This window comes from Homarus americanus, unplaced genomic scaffold (assembly GCF_018991925.1).
Source record: "Homarus americanus isolate GMGI-L3 unplaced genomic scaffold, GMGI_Hamer_2.0 scaffold13280, whole genome shotgun sequence".
NCBI lineage: Eukaryota > Metazoa > Arthropoda > Malacostraca > Decapoda > Nephropidae > Homarus > Homarus americanus.
In genome coordinates, this window is record NW_024744416.1 from 6,727 (window position 1) to 20,776 (window position 14,050).

Consider the following 14,050-nt stretch of genomic DNA (forward strand, 5'->3'; position numbering starts at 1 on the left):
CCCTGGGATTCTAATCTCGCCACCTTAAAGACGTCTTTCGAGAGACATCGTGCCCATAGGCGGCTCCCAAACCTCAGGAGTGTTGCTAACCCCCACAACAGCGTCTGGAGACGTGGAGAAGAAATCACAGAAGGAGTGAATATTTAACTTCACTATACAAAACATACGTCTGGCACCGGTTCAGACGATAGCTAGAGCTCTACTTTACTTGACCCACTTGGCACTGAAGGTACTATGTTAAAACATGAACACTGATATTCACAAAAAATGACTAAGTTAAACTGAGTTAATATGGCGGCGTGGAACACAAGTGAACATACCTGGAGACGTGGAGAAGAAATCACAGAAGGAGTGATTTCCCCTCGCGCGCCTGCATATATACGGGCCTGAGGGCATATTCCTACTAGAAAGATAAATTTCACTAACAATAGACCCTCTATTCACAGTAGTCGTTGGACACCTAGCTGTGACCGTCAGCGTCACAGATCAGGCTAATTTTCTACATCTATATTTATGATTTAATCAGAGGTTGAGTTTGTCAGTAAAGAGGTGAATTGAAGTTATATATGCGTTCGCAACTCTATTGGCCTGACCGCAAACCACATCCCCGGTCAAACGGCCGTTAAATCTGGGAGAATTTTGAGTTTGACAGGAACTGTTCAGAAGATGAATGACTTTCTTAAATAGACAACTGACACTAACTAAACTATGAACATCAGATTCTCTGATGTCGGGGCAACAAAACAATATAACTTCAGTAGCGATCAGAAACCCATGGATATCCCCACGGACGACCTAAAATACGCCACTCTAACTGGCAAACTCAACACTCGCCTACTTGACACGTCTTACTAACAATAAGGACAGTTGAAGCGTTCAACACCACTCACAATGGATCTTGAATGTTCCAACTGTAAACAGACATATCTAAGTTGACTCAAAACAAAGGTGTTCTCTCTCACATTCAAATACATTATATAGAGAGGTTTGTTTCAGTAAGTCAGAGAAAATGGGATAACGGAGGACTGAGGCGTCTTGAAGTGACGAGAAAACGGACTCCTCAGATGGAGGACTCAAAATAAAGCAGAGGTACATGTTTTGTGGGCTATTGAGCGTAATATGAATCATTTGATTTTGGCGTTAACTGACGTGTACGACCGTGGTCTTTACAAAGCTTTCCCCTCCCCAAGATTCAATATTATGCGGTATAGTCGACAAAACATTCACAGTAAATACATAATTTTCAAAACACAATATCTTGCAATACTGGGGTAATGGTCATCAATACAGGCAACACACATGGTTACATAATTTTCACATACATAAAATTTTGCAACTCAGTTGACTAATCACACAAACTCCCAGCCAGGGCAGATAAAATGAACACAGCACCACTTGTTATGGCACACAGAAGAACATAATCATACATCAATATTACAGAACATAATAATAAAAATAACAGGCCGGCCTGAATTACAGTTTTGTACACTTTTAACTGCACCATCCACCAGGACGGCAGGTAGTTTCCATCTTGGCAATTGATCAGACATGTATAACACTTTTAACTACAACATCCACTAGGATGACAGGTAGCTTTGTAGGACACTTTCAACTACAACATCCACTAGGATGACAGGTAGCTTTGTAGGACACTTTCAACTACAACATCCACTAGGATGACAGGTAGCTTTGTAGGACACTTTCAACTACAACATCCACTAGGATGACAGGTAGCTTTGTAGGACACTTTCAACTACAACATCCACTAGGATGACACTGGACCCAAGCTTCAAAATTCAACAATTGAGATCTCAAGCTAGGAATAGTTAGACTGACCCCATCCAGCCACTGAAGTATTTGGGTTGACCTTATCACAAAAGAACCATTCTCCACTCGCGGGATGAGGCAAGATCGGAATGGCCAGAGTATGGACTCAAATAGACTTTAATGCCAGCGACCCGGTCCCCATGAAACCCCCAAAACCTCAGTGCCCTTCTGTTACTTTGCAATGCAAGCTTCTTAAACTGCACTAGGCCCATGTACTCTTGTACCTGCCTAGCAATTACTTCACCATGCATGCGTCTTAAACTGCACTAGGTCCATGTACACGCCTAGCCGTGACTAAAGTCCAGCCCAACTACCTCCTACATTAACCCAGGCCTACTGCAGATAGGACCTCCAAGCAACTTGATCACTCACACCAAACGATGTTCTCACTGCAGTAAGACACATCTACTCATTCCTCTTGTCCATGGTACATACTGACAATCCCTCCCCCAACAGGGTCACTCTGGCCACTTGACTGGCGAAGCCAACAGTTGATGTTCATCATTAACACATCTCAACAAGATGTAGATGCCCTTGACGGCAGAATCATCAGGTGGTAGCATTTACTTTTACTACTACAGTGCTTTTCACATTCAGCTCATCTCCGGTAACATCTTCATATTGGGTACTTACAAGGCCTAAGGGGCCCTACGCCTAAAGTACTAACAAAACTTAAAGAAACCAACTGCACTGCACCGCCTGTACCAATCAAAACTGCACAACTACACCTTCCCACTGGCAATTGTATGAAAGGGGAAACACTGGAAGGACTTTCTCAATACTCTAGCTAACCTGTCTGACAAGGTTGAAAAATCATTAGTCCACACTATGACATTATCGGGGTAGTTACATTCAACTCGGTTCTTCGCTGCAAAAGGGGTTACTACTTGGTTTACTTCTCTGGTAAAAATAATAAAAAGAATAACGGGACTGGTTGAAAAAACCCAAAAGATAAGCGTGTAAACCTTCATAAGTTATATTCCATCACTAAATGTGGTTAGGTCTCGACTTTTGTCGTTAAGTATTACTTTAATCATATGCGTCTTTCAAGTCTAAGGTAGAATACTATTCATTGCTTGACACTCTCTCTACTAATTTATCTAAGTTGGATAAGTCTAAGCATACTTAACAAAAGATCTATTCAAATCACTGATTTCCTCCTTTCTCACCCGAAGTCTAGTACCGATGATAACAACTAGCTTCCTCAGCCTCACCGGCAGTTTTCCTTTCATCAGGTTCTGATCCCGATGGAAAATCTCTAAACTTGATTTTCTCACTACCCCTCCGAGCCTTCGGCGTTCCCCGCCGATGAATGCTGGCCTCCATGGCTTTGGCAAGTTCTCGGAACTCACACATAAGTTGTAACTTATTCACAACTACTGTGATCATCGTGCGCTGATGTCACAACAAATCTTCCACAAAACAACCCCACCAAAGATAAATTCAATTAACACCCTTCCAGAGCAAAGGAGGTAAACGTTAACACATAAATGCCTCGGATACCTTTTAAATGGATACTCACCCAAAAAAAATTTAAAGCCAGTAATAGTATGGGTGACTCACTCAGCAGATTAAGTATCTCTAAAGACAACACTACAAGGTTTCAATTCACACAGTACTCATAGCAATGCTCAAAATAAAATACTTGATGGTACTTGACGAGAATGTCTCAAGAAAATATAACTCTGTAGATTTCACGAATGATAAACACTAAGCGGATTTTCTGTACTCACAAGAATTCACTGTCTTTTTCAAATGTCTTGACACTGTGTTTACACTACACAATTTACTCTGTGCTTTACTCACAATTGGTGGTCCTTACATGTACAGAGGGTGTTTCCAGCAATCCATGTTCAGAGATTGTATGTCTTAGATGTCCATTTCACCACCGAGTCCTCAACCCAATCAATACTATGGCTGAAAATACACCGGAATTAGTTCTCAAATACATATAACCTCTTTACCAACAATGCATATCAGTCTACACTGTAAGAAATGGTAAGACAGTATGTAATAAAATTCTCTGTAAAAAAAAACAGGTTGAAAATTACAACACTGAAAAATTTAACACCAAACTTGTGTTATCTCAATAAATTCAATGGTAACAAATTGACTCCAACTGAGAATTAAAACTTTCTAGTTATTTCACAATTCAGTTCACTAGCAAAAGAAAAAATAATAACATAACATAACATACACATATAAACAAAATTTATATAACACTCACTTGGGTTATATGAAAATTTCAAAAGTTAGAAAAATACTTCAAGTGAGAATCTGAACACTTTCAATTGAAATCACAATACTTCCAATAAATGTCACAGCTAAAAATAAAACATTGGATTACATAACCTTTGTACACATGACACTTCTGGTGACACTCAAGAGATGAACTCAGTTCATCACACTCTGAACATGGCAGGTGTACTGTATACTTCCCACTCAATGTCTGTAAATATCCAAAGATTAACACAATGGTCACAAAAAAAATTACACAAATGTGCAATTACCACTTTCCTGAAATTTCACACAATAAAACTCACAAAGATGAGTTAGGTAGCTTATTTCAAAAAAAAAATTTGGTGCATTACCTAACTCTGTAACACAGAAAAATTATAACTTTCTTTCACAAAAGAAGTGGTGAAACTAAATCAATTGTTAGTTCTTACCTAACTCTTAAAAACTTTGCAGTTACCACTACAGTATTGTACTTGACACCAAAGTTTGTACTTTAAATTACACAATTATTTGTACTCATTACTGATGACAAAACTTATACATTTCTGTATACTGTATTCTGAGAAGACAAATTCACCAAGTATCACACCTCATTCGTACAAATTGGTTCTCAAATGAAAATAATCCCACTAGCTGGTCACCATTTGTAACGGGCCGCGTTTACTCTTTTCAATAATTTACCATCAGTTATTCTTATATGTTCTTTATCTCTATATACCTTATATTCTTATATAAGTAACTCGTATGCTTCTCTGCTTATGTTTTCCAAGTCAATGTTCTTTCTTTTCATTTCCTTTCATATAGATTGTATTCTCAGTTTCAATGTTCTTACCTTTCTGAAGTTTACTTTGTTTTATGTCTATTCTTATACATGGGTTAGTCTGGGGAACCATGTTATTCTTTGTACAACACTTTTTATACTTACAAAGGGTAGCTGCCACCACCCAGACTTTTCATTATATAACCTAACTCATGGAAAGTTGTTGGGTAGTGTGGTAGATGTCTAGGCACGTGAGTAAGTATTATTTTCTGGGAACCAATGTTTAGAAGGAGCAGAGTGGTGATACTCAGATTACTAATTCAATATTTATTAACACAGTGAGTGGAGAAGATGCATCTTAAATTCACTCAGGCTAAACAGAACCGCAATTAACTTATTAAATCATCAAACACTTCAAGAGCTTATTACCTCATTCAACACCTCCAAATACTCATTACTTTATTAGACAATTGGGATATCATTACCTTGATACATGAGATTCCGTAACTATTATTCACAAGCCATCACTGGACCCTCAGGTCTTACTTTAACAAGTAACACATTACCTCTTCACTTCTTGATTAGAGCATGATACTCTCAGGTTATTCGTTCATGATTACTACAGATGAATACATAACACATTGGACTAACTCCACAATTATAGTAACATACAATACCTCCTGTTAGTTTGCAAGGAACAACCTGGTAACTTGAACTCTCATTCAGTGGTTCAATACTTAACCTGGGATGACTATATTTCTGCTAGTCATCCCTAAGCATGGATATTAATACGGCTCCATACATATAACCAAGAACAGTGGGTAGACCATGATCATACGACGGAGTCAGTGGGCCAGAGTTGTTTACAGGCTTGCTCGCTAGCTCGGAGCGCCTGGCCCGGGAAAAGTTGACTGTGGCGGTGGGCCGTGGCGTCTGCCAAGGAATCTCGCCCTGGGATTCTAATCTCGCCACCTTAAAGACGTCTTTCGAGAGACATCGTGCCCATAGGCGGCTCCCAAACCTCAGGAGTGTTGCTAACCCCCACAACAGCGTCTGGAGACGTGGAGAAGAAATCACAGAAGGAGTGAATATTTAACTTCACTATACAAAACATACGTCTGGCACCGGTTCAGACGATAGCTAGAGCTCTACTTTACTTGACCCACTTGGCACTGAAGGTACTATGTTAAAACATGAACACTGATATTCACAAAAAATGACTAAGTTAAACTGAGTTAATATGGCGGCGTGGAACACAAGTGAACATACCTGGAGACGTGGAGAAGAAATCACAGAAGGAGTGATTTCCCCTCGCGCGCCTGCATATATACGGGCCTGAGGGCATATTCCTACTAGAAAGATAAATTTCACTAACAATAGACCCTCTATTCACAGTAGTCGTTGGACACCTAGCTGTGACCGTCAGTGTCACAGATCAGGCTAATTTTCTACATCTATATTTATGATTTAATCAGAGGTTGAGTTTGTCAGTAAAGAGGTGAATTGAAGTTATATATGCGTTCGCAACTCTATTGGCCTGACCGCAAACCACATCCCCGGTCAAACGGCCGTTAAATCTGGGAGAATTTTGAGTTTGACAGGAACTGTTCAGAAGATGAATGACTTTCTTAAATAGACAACTGACACTAACTAAACTATGAACATCAGATTCTCTGATGTCGGGGCAACAAAACAATATAACTTCAGTAGCGATCAGAAACCCATGGATATCCCCACGGACGACCTAAAATACGCCACTCTAACTGGCAAACTCAACACTCGCCTACTTGACACGTCTTACTAACAATAAGGACAGTTGAAGCGTTCAACACCACTCACAATGGATCTTGAATGTTCCAACTGTAAACAGACATATCTAAGTTGACTCAAAACAAGGGTGTTCTCTCTCACATTCAAATACATTATATAGAGAGGTTTGTTTCAGTAAGTCAGAGAAAATGGGATAACGGAGGACTGAGGCGTCTTGAAGTGACGAGAAAACGGACTCCTCAGATGGAGGACTCAAAATAAAGCAGAGGTACATGTTTTGTGGGCTATTGAGCGTAATATGAATCATTTGATTTTGGCGTTAACTGACGTGTACGACCGTGGTCGTTACAGGATAACTCTATTTCTACTAGCTATCCCCAATCATGTACAACAATAATGGGTAAGACTCATATAACTGTGAGGAGTACACCTTGGCTGTCACACCAACAACGAAGAGCGCTGTTAGGTCGGTCGCAGTCCGACACACTGAGAGGGAGTCATCTCGCGGGCTTTGTTCCCCAGGTGCGAGGCTCGCTCAATTCAATCGTGCTGAATTAACAACATCCTGCAAGACAGCCAGCTGGTATGCTGGGTATTCAGCTAACACCCACTCTGTGCCTGGAGATGCGATGAGGAAGAGTCACAAGCGTGTTAAAAGGTCTAACCTCAACTACACATAACTATACGTCTGGCAACGATACAGACGATAATTACTTTACTTTAATTATACTTGGCACATGATCATTTCAATATGTTAAAACATGAACACTGATATTCACAAAATTCAACTGAGTTAAACTGACTTAACATGGTGGCGGGAAACAAATGTTCACATACTTGGAGATGCGATGAGGAAGAGTCACGAGCGTGTGAGTTTTGGCTTTTTATTCTTCAATACAGTACATTTATATACTTATATTCTTGCTTATATTTTCTAAGTCACCAATGTGTAAGAGTCCTGTTTTCCTCTTTATACTATTTTGTTCTAGTTATATTCTAAACCATGGATTAGTCTGGGAAACCATGTCATTATTATTATAACACTTATTACTTACAACGGTAGCCTGCCACCACCCAGACCTTTATTAGAATATAACATATCTCATTGAACTGTTAGGTAGCGTGCTAGCAAGCTTCTTGGCATGTGAGTTATAATAGTTATTTTATGAGAACCAATGGGTAGAAGAAATTGTCATGGGTTGCATTAGGCTTACCCACGCAACCAACTCCAAAGTTGTTTTACCAGAGATAAGACGCCCGGCGAGGCATAACTGGGACATGTATTTTTCAATTAGTGTATGTCAGCCAGCCTTTAGGGGGATGGGCAGTGAAACAGTGTTGTACTGTTCATCGCTTCACACCCAAAAACCTAATTTTTAAGGAGTATCCCCTGAGCCATGGGTTAGTTAAGACGTCGTCTCCATCCTCTCCCTCCTGAAAGGGGGCGGGACACCACACCACACAGAGTCCTCCACCGCCACTCCGTCCTGTGAACCGTCGTCGACACGAGACTAAGTGTGTTAACCTATGTTGTTATCCCCGTGGAAATATCACGTGTGGATGCCTGGTTGCGACAAGAGCAATCCAGGCTGGCCTATCAAACCTACAGTAAATGGTTAATTAATTCACGCTTACAGAGTTCTCCTGCACGACACCCGTCTACTGTGACCGTGATCGACACGAGACTAAGTGTGTTAACCTAGGTTCGTTATCCCCGTGGAAATATCACGTGTGGAAGCCTGGTTGCGACAAAAGCAATCCAGGCTGGTCTATTGCACCTAAATGGTTAATTCAAGTCACGCTTACCAGTTCTCCTTGCCGCGACAACCATCTACCGAGACTGTCAGTGATGCGAGACTATGTGTGGTACACCAAGAGTACCTTTTGTTGTTATGGCCGTGGAAGGTCGACACGAGACTAAGCGTGTTAACCTAGGTTCTTATCCCCGTGGAAATATCACGTGTGGAAGCCTGGTTGCGACAAAAGCAATCCAGGCTGGTCTATTGCACCTAAATGGTTAATTCAAGTCACGCTTAGAGAGTTCTCCTGCACGACACCATGTGTGGTAACCCAAGAGTACTTTTTGTTGCTGTGGCCCATGGAAAGAAGTTCTTGTGCGGAAGCCTGGTTGCAACAAAGGCAATCCAGGCTGGCAGTAAATGTATCACTTGAAGAATTAAGGCTCTGTTAAGTTATACCCATAGTAGAGTAATCACATGTGTCCCCAAGTTAAAATCCTCTTTTAGAAGATTAATTTTATTACAGCGTGAACGTGAGAAAATCATATATCCATGCAAATTGTAAATCATTGTATGGAAGCTTGACAAATAAATGTAAGTGCAATTATCTGCCCGTATCTGTGATCCTATCTTATTATTACTAAAGGTAATGACTGATTGGTTATGACAAAGTATAACCAGTAACTTAGATGGATGTTGAAAATTAAATCAATTCATTAAATCATCATTTATCAAGTATAAATCATGGAATGTCGAGTGGTGGAGTGAACTTCTACGTAGATACGCCATAATCTCCTGTAAGTAATCAGTGTGAAGGTATCGGACTCTACGGTAAGAAATAAGAAATACGACATATTATTATCTTTATATTATATAATCCACTCCTACTACCACCGATCCACCCCAAAACCATGACAGAAATAGAGGGGTGATACTTGTAGTTTACTAATTTAATATTTATTAACATAAGGAGTGAAACAAGATGTTAATTAAGTTCACTCAGACAAGACTGGTCCACTTAAGTCTTACTTTACCATTCATAAAATATATCTTCAATTACTTATTACATCATTAAACAACTGTAATATTATTTCTTGGACAACTAAGATGGTTATTTTACACGTTCAGATAGGACTGGACCCTTCCTCACGTCTTACTTTTACAAGTAACAAAATAAATCTTCAATTCTGGTTTACAACATTAAACAAGCAATTTATTATTTCATTATCAATATAGATGGTTATATGACACACTTGACAATATCCCGAATTAAAGTATTATTTATAACAACATGCTATTTCGGAATGAATAACATGGCACTTTTCCTTTAGTCGAGGTACTCAACTCACGTATATATTTACTGATACTATCAATTTTTTATGGGTTCACTACTCAACCTGGGATAACTGAATTTCGGCTAATTATCCCCAATCATATACAACAATAATACTAGATAGAACTCAGCTGGTAGGCCATATGGAGGATGCACTCCCAACAGTCCTGATAACACGGTATTACTGGTAATGCCAATACTGCTCGGTACATATAACGAAGATCAATGAACCAGACAATACTGAGTCCACTGGGCACAGGTAGTTGCCTTCACACAGCCGAGCTAAGGCTCACTCGCTAGTAACGCCCGTGGTAGACTCGCTGTAGTATTATAGCACGATCTTCACTGGCTGTTCCTGTCCTCCGATTCTAGTTTTGCCTTATTAAAGACATCCTTCCATGACCATCTTGCCCATAGGTGGCTACCGAGCCTCGGTAGTGGTGGCAACACAGACAGTGCCTGAGATAATGATGGAGAAGCATCAGAGATGTAAATAATAACTCAATCACAAACAATCTTTCGTCTAGCAACGCCAGACGATATTTACGTTACATTAATTCTTTCACTGGGTAAATGACAATTTCACTGTAACAACATGAACACTGATATTCACAAAATTCACTGAGTTAAACTGACTTAATATGGCGGGCGGAGAATCGTACACATTCCTGAGATAATGATGGAGAAGCATCAGAGATGTGACACTCCTCCATGCACGAGCTTATATACAGCTAACTGGCAACTCAGGCCTGTGCGGAACACGTGCCAGAAAGGCTAATCACGCAATGACAGAAATTACGTTCAACTCGGTCGCTGTACATTTAACTATGAAAATCAATGCCATGGGTCAGGTGAATTTCTTAAGTCTATTTATTTAATCTAATCAGAGATTGAGCTTGTTAGGAAAAGTGGAATTACAAATGTTGTTAACATTAGTTGTACAAAGTCAGCAAAACCACAAACAAGGAACTATTCAAGGGGATATGATAAATGTTGGAGATTATACAGGTTGACAGAATAGTTCAGGAGATTAATGACTTTCTTAAATAGATAACTGACTCTAAGTAAACTACAGATTCTCTGATGTTTGGGCAACAAAATAATCTAACTTCAGTAGCAATTGGAAATTCATGGCTATCCCCAGGGACAATATCATGGGATGCCATTCGTATTGGCAGACTCGACACTCACTTACTTAACAAGTGTAACTGACAATAAAGACAGTTTAAGCTTTCAACATCAATCACAAAGGATCTTGTATGCTTTAACTGTAATCAGACATCTCTAAGTTGACTCAAAACAATGGTGTCCTCTCTCATATTCAATTTCACTTTTTAGAGAGATTGGTTTCAGGAAGTCAGAGAAAATGGATGGCACCCACGCTTGGGAGCGATGAGAAAACGGTCGCCTCAGATGGGAGACTCAATAAAGAAGACATAGCTACATGTTTTGTGGGCTATTGAGCGTAATATGAATTGTTTGATTCTACGTTAACTGACGTGTACGACCGTGGTCATTACAGTATATCCATCCTTCACAGCTTTTAGCTATTGTCCCTCTTGTTGGTCTCGATGTTGGTATTCCATGTTTTGGTGCAGTGCTCACTTTTAGTCCAATATCTTCAGCAGAATCAAGTTGTTTGTTGTGATCAGTTTCCATCTCCATTTTCTCTCCTCTTTATCCTTTGTCTTATATACTGTCCTTTTGTTGTTTCTGTCTTATTTTTTACCTTTATCCTTTTCACCACTGGTCGGCTCGTTAGCCGCTCGGGCGATCAGTCACGTCTCTGATTACTTTTCCTTTTCTTTTATCCTCTTCACCAAATTATCGGCTCGTTAGCCACTTGGGCGATCGGTCACGTCTCTCTTACGCACTGTTGGCAAGTACTGGGCATGCACTGGCTCCTGAATGTACCTGAACCTGCTCCAGTGTTGGTCAAGTCTTGTCTTGAAAGAGCTCACACTCGGTGCTGTGAGGGCGCGTGTTCCCACTTTGTATCTACACCACCCTCATCTTACTTACGTCTCTTAGTCTTACTCTTACTCAGTTCCGTCACCTATTCTTTTGGTAGCATGGACATTCTTTTGGTAGCATGGTCCTTCTTTTGGTAGCATGGACATTCTTTTGGTAGCATGGACATTCTTTTGGTAGCATGGTCGAGGGTCTAGGCACATGTGTATGGTAATTCTGGTATCAAGTCACTTGGATGGAAATAAAGGTAAAATACTGTGGGAGAAAGGAATACACCTAAAGTACTCTAAAAACAAGTTTATTAATATGAAATCAAAGGGGAAAAGATATTGTATTAATCATATAACTACCAGGCTCAACTCCTGGGCTTATTGCAGATTCAGTTCCTTCTCAACATACTCGTTAATACTTAAACTAGCATATACAGGGGTCCACTACCCAACATGGGATAATTATTTCCATCTAATTATCCCTAACATACATGTCAACCCTCTCTGTGGACATACACTTCCAAGGAGCAACCCAGGGTAGAACACTAGGGCTCACGACTGTTGTTATTGTGGGGTAGCCAGACACATGGCGAGTCTGGGGTCTGGCCCAACGAAGCCGTGGGGCACATTAATCAGGCCGCGTCGGTGCCATCGTTTCGTATATGATCCCTGTTGGTCATCTACTACATCCGAGGCCGTTGTTGAATGGTTGCAAGCAGCACAATGGGATCTGGAGAAACATGGAAGCAGCGTCAGGGAAATGGGAAACATGACAACACAAACAAACTCTCTTGTCTAGACGACAGACGTATTTACGTTATATTACTTCTACACTGGGTGCATACAACATCTTCTCTATAACCATTTTTGTGTCTCAATAAACAGTGTATTTGTATGTGGGTCTTAGATTCACCTATAGTATTCATCGTTGTTCATTCCCTAATACTCGATACTATATTTACATGAACCCATGGGCCTTCCTCTCACGTCACGCTACCAAGTCAGAGTATCAACGTAAGTTGTAAGAGTGCCAAGCCCTCGCAGGGTGGCAGCTTGTGTTGCACGCTCTTACAATTGGTGGCCTCAGTGGTTCAGTAGTAAGTAGTAGCAACCCGCACTCATACAAAAGTATATACCTGATACTTCATGAAGCAATGTTCATCAGATCTTTATGGAGGTAAACACAAATAATACTGTACTTTAGAGTGAAACTGAAGACTATGAAAGCTGACCACAGGAAGGTAAAGATTTACTGTACTGGTACCCAATGCTTACAGTAAGTACATCAACGTTCCAAAAGGTGTTAATTTTAACTAATCAAACAGACACATGTGTTCCACAATTATCAATTATAACCAGAAATTATCACAGAAAAACTGCACAATGCATTGTCACCAATCATATGTACTACGTAATAAAAGTTTTAATTTACAGAATAACCTCAATAAAGAAAGAAGACTACTTCTACTAAATTAAAATTACAGTACAGGATATCAGAAAAATGCATGCACACTGTCTTACAGACTTTCATGCAGATTGTGTGAATGCTTGGACAGGTGTTGACCATTATATGATGAGGTTAGGGACTTCGAAAAGCCATCAATATTAATAACCTACAGGGAAAAATCGGTTCCGTTCGTGATCTCCAGAAAAGCCAGAGTTAGCACACAACAGTTATTTTTAACTCTTAATTTTGGGTGGACGACACAATTTCATTTTTGTTCTTATTCTGTTACATACACACTTACTCTTGTTATATATGTGTATGTTTATATGCTGCCTTTATTGATTATATATACATTATATATTATGTTACTTCTTACCAAAGTCAGAAAATGTTTAGGCTTGTGTAAACACGAAATGTGTTAGGCACGTTGTAACCAACAATAGAGAATAAACGCCCAGCCAGACCGACCATGTGACTTGTCATTCTCCCATTAAATAACGCAAGATACTACAACTCTTTCATACACAATGTGCAAAGATAATAAGAGATAGAATTATAATAAGGTCAAAAACATAAAGGGAATAAACATTTCTTATGTGTGTGGAAGTTAGCTGTGACCTATGTTGTGATTATTTTTCTCCACATATACTGTGTAATTTTCTTTCTTTATTTATTTTTTTTACTCCATTACATACAAATACAATTATTCATACAGAATGTACAAAAAGATATAAGGTCAAAAACATAAAGAAATACAAAATTTCTTACGTAATAGGTAACTAGCAGAGAGAGGGAGGTTGTATTGTATCTTCACTCTCATGTTTGATTTACTTTCAAACACTTTGTGTAGCTCAAGTTTTCAAAACAGTAAACCCTTGCCATTTGCGGGGATTAGGTTCCAAGGAATGGCGAGAATTGGCAAAACCGTGAATAGCAACTTATACTACCGAACAACTGACCAGCCGCGGCAGCACT

The 14,050-nt window shown here is 39.7% G+C and overlaps 1 long non-coding RNA gene across 1 annotated transcript; it reads right to left on the reverse strand.

The window, feature by feature from the left end:
- Positions 1–1,109: 1,109 nt before the first annotated feature.
- LOC121877910 lies at positions 1,110–5,560 on the reverse strand. Its single transcript, XR_006091064.1, has 3 exons — positions 5,503–5,560; positions 2,108–4,276; positions 1,110–2,051 (listed from the first exon to the last, which is right to left on the reverse strand). It is a non-coding gene; the product is annotated as an uncharacterized LOC121877910 (long non-coding RNA).
- Between the last annotated feature and the right edge of the window lie 8,490 nt (positions 5,561–14,050).